Here is a 3,999-nt window from a genome sequence, read left to right as displayed (position 1 = left end):
GTTTTCTGAATATAGAGCTTTAAGCCAACTTTTTCACTCTCCTCTTTAGGTTGGTACAAAAGTAATTTCAGTTTTTGAATCATTGAAATTTGCCATTTGATATTGGATTACATTCTTAATAAATGTGGTTATGCTGTACATCATTTTAATGTGCCTTTCTCATTTTATGTTATTTTGCTAATGACTTATTACTTGATGTTTATTTTATATTTATTTTAGACTATGGGAATGATGTTAGACAAAAAGTAAATCTGAGCTATTTTCTTATTTGAGTTCAAAATGGGTCATAAAGCAGCAGAGACAACTGGCAACATCAACAATGCATTTGGCCCAAGAATTGATAACGAATATACACTGCAGTGGTAGTTCAAGAAGTTTTGCAAAGACAAGAGCCTTGAAGATGAGGAGTGCAGTGGCCAGCCATTGGAAGTTGACAATGACCAACTGAGAGTCATCATCAAAGCTGATCCTCTTACAACTATGCAAGAAGTTGTTGAAGAACTCAACGTAGACCATTCTACAGTCACTTGGCATCTGAAGCAAACTGGAAAGGTGAAAAAGCTCAATCAGGGGGTGTCTCATGAGCTGACAGCAAATCAAAAATATCATCATTTTGAAGTGTCAGCTTCTCTCACTCTATGCAACAATGAACCATTTCTCAATCAGATTGTGACGTGTGACAAGTGGATTTTATATGACAACTAGCTATGACCTTCTCAGTGGCTGGACCGAGAAGAAGTTCCAAAGCACTTCCCAAAGCCAAACTTGCATCAAAGAAAGGTCACGGTCACTGTTTGATCCACTACAGCTTTCTGAATCCTGGTAAAACCATTACATCTGAGAAGTATGCTCAGCAAATCTCTGAGATGCACCAAAAACTGCAACACCTGCAGCCAGTATTGGTCAACAGAAAGGGCCCAATTCTTCTCCCAACCACACATGGCACAAACCAATGCTTTAACAGTTCAATGAATTGGGCTATGAAGTTTCGCCTCATCCACCATATTCACTCAATCTCTCGACAACTGATTATCATTTCTTCAAGCATCTCAAAAACTTGTTGCAGGGAAAAGACTTCCAAACCAGGAGGAGGCAGAAAATGCTTTCCAGCATTCATAGAATTCCAAAGCATGGGTTTTTATGCTACGGGAGTAAACTTATTTCTCATTGGCAAAAATATGTTGATTGTAATGGTCCCTATTTTGACTAATAAAGATGTGTTTGAGCCTAGTTGTAATGATTTAAAATTCACGGTCTGAAACCACAATTATGTTTGCACCAACCTAATATATGACAGAAATTGCATTACTACTCAGTGTGGGCAGAATGCCCTATTCAAAAATTGGAGCTGTGACAGCTTGTTATTTATTTGGAATAAGTCAATGAAAATCCTATCCACATCATACAGAAAAATAATTCCATGTAAATCAAGTATCTAAATTTGAAAACAGAAACTTAAAATTTTTTTAGAGCATGGAAAATATTTTCACATCACTGAATTAGCATATTATTTTTTGAACAAAATATAAAATAATACAAGCCTTAAAGTCAATAATTGATAAATATCAAGTGTGAGTTGCTTGGTCGTGTCCAATGTTTAGCAACCCCATTGACTGTAGCCCACCAGGCTCCTCTGTCCATGGAATTCCCAAGGCAAGAATACTAGAGTGAATAGTTATTCCCTTCTCCAGGAGATTTTGCTGATCCAGGAATCGAACACAGGTCTCTCACTGCAGGCAGAATCTTTACCATCTGAGCCACTAGGGAAGACCCAGTTCATAAATATGGTACATGAATATTAAAAACCTGTGTATGTCATAAAACCTCATAAACTTAAAAGAAATATTAGATCTGGAATAGATATTTACTACATGTATAATACACAAAGGATATGGGTCAAGAATATATAAAGAATCCCAACAAATCCATAATTTTTAAAAGGCCAACAATGCAATAAAAATACATAAGTGATGTGAACAGGCAATTTACAAAAAGAACTCCAATTTTATGCAACTGTATATGATAAAGTAGTAAAAATGTGTAACCTAGAAATATAGGCATCCATCTGGGTAGATCCTAAAAGTATAATGTTGTATGATGAAAGTCAGTTGGAAATGATTCTATTCAGGTCAAATTTTAAATCCCACTAAACAATATTTCATAGTACGTATAGTTGTAAATAAATGTAGAAAAATACAAAAGCATGCAGGACGATTATATGCAAAAATTTCAGCAGAGGTAGGGAGATGAAAAATATGAAGGAGGGTCTTTAGCTATAGCTATAACTGCTTCTCTTTACAAAAAATAGTTAAGCATGACAAAATGCTAGCATCTGTTAAATCTGAATGGTTTATTCATTGGTGCTTGTTATATTAAAGTAATGTATTTTTCTTATGTTTGCAATATATCTTAATTTAAAGTATATCAAGATATTTAAACCTTAAAAATTATGGTGAGAAAATACAAGTGAATATTTATCTGCTCATGGAAGAAAGAAAAGTTTTTAAATATAAAAGAAAAAATAAATCATAAAGGAAATGGTTGATAAATATGACTACATAGAAATGTAAAAACTATATAATAAAACACCTCAAATTTTAATTACAAAGTAGAGAACATATTTGTAATATGTATGTGTGTACAATACATATACTTGGTATTGTTAATGTAAAAACCACTCAAAATCAATTTGCTCATCAAATGTGAATATTGATAAACAGAATACTTAACAGTTGATGAGTATACAGTGAAATTGGCCCTTTTATCAACTTTAGTGAGACTTTTAAATAGTTGATCTTTCAGGATAGCAATAGACAATAATAAAAAAAGCACTAATTGTTCATACTAAAAATATACATTAATCTGAAAAAACTTATGATCTCTAAGGGGTGAGATGTCATAAATGAGTTACAGTTTCTATTTTGTACACTTCCTTTTTAAGTTTCTGGTTTTTATTACTTTTATAATTTAAAATCACAATTGCTTTTCAATTTAAAATATTAGAAAAACTAAGTTCTATCTTTTAGCTTCTAATTTTATTTCTCAGGACATCATCCTAGGGAAATAGACATGTGCACAAAACTTAACATTGTAGTTTATCTTTGTAAATTTTATAATACCAAAACATAGATACAACCTAAATATTAAACATTAGAGTAAAAATTAAGCACATTACGGTACCTAAACATAATGGAGTAATATGCTGATATTCTTAAACTATGTTTTAAAAAACCTCACCATAAAATGCTTACTGTATGATTGTAAGAAAAAAGAAAGGATAACTCAGTCATGCCTTTGAGTGTCCAGTTAATGGAAAAAAGCTTTGTAATGCGATCTAAATTGAGAAAGGGATGAATGGTTTTTACTACAAGAAGACCAGTTATGCAGGCAAGGGAGCAACTCCCTTCCTATGTAGATCCAATGAAGGATTTGGGAAGGAAAAAAAATTCTCCCTCTGTAAGATGTGCTTTTTTTAATTTTCATTTTGCTCTCCCAAGAATATAAAAATATCAAATAGCAGATTGCAACCCAGTGTGGAGGATCACCCTGACATTCTTCCTCCCCCTTTCCTTCCTCCAGTTTTAGGACTCATCACTCACCACTCTCTCTCTCTCTACCCAACAGAACAGTTCTCACTGACAACCCACATTGGAGACAAACAATTTACAAGGAGAGAGACAGATATTTACAGTGACCTGGGACTTGCAAATACCTAACAGAAGACTAACAGACTCAGAAGAAACAAAGAAGAGGAGACTTCAGGAGGAAGGAACAAAGTTAAAAGGACAAATGAACTGAGGAAAGGAGAAAAAGAAAAGGTATTGCCTTTCTCATAGCTAGAGGAAAAAAAATCCCCAAACCACCTGAAAGTGGGGCCAACACAATCTCAGTCAGTAAGCAGGACGAGAGAGAGAAAAATCAAGGTCTCACCTATTAATGTAGCACGTACTGTCTACCGCTACCCCCCGGATAGTTTGGACTAACCACCAGAGGCCTTGA

At 34.0% G+C, this 3,999-nt stretch overlaps 1 pseudogene; it reads left to right on the top strand.

Moving 5' to 3' along the window:
* Positions 1-222: 222 nt before the first annotated feature.
* LOC128069728 (histone-lysine N-methyltransferase SETMAR-like) lies at positions 223-1,210 on the top strand (annotated as a pseudogene).
* The last annotated feature ends 2,789 nt before the right edge of the window (positions 1,211-3,999 follow it).

The sequence above is a fragment of the Budorcas taxicolor genome, chromosome X, assembly GCF_023091745.1.
Source record: "Budorcas taxicolor isolate Tak-1 chromosome X, Takin1.1, whole genome shotgun sequence".
Taxonomy (NCBI): Eukaryota; Metazoa; Chordata; class Mammalia; order Artiodactyla; family Bovidae; genus Budorcas; species Budorcas taxicolor.
This window is presented reverse-complemented; position numbering and strand designations above follow the sequence as displayed.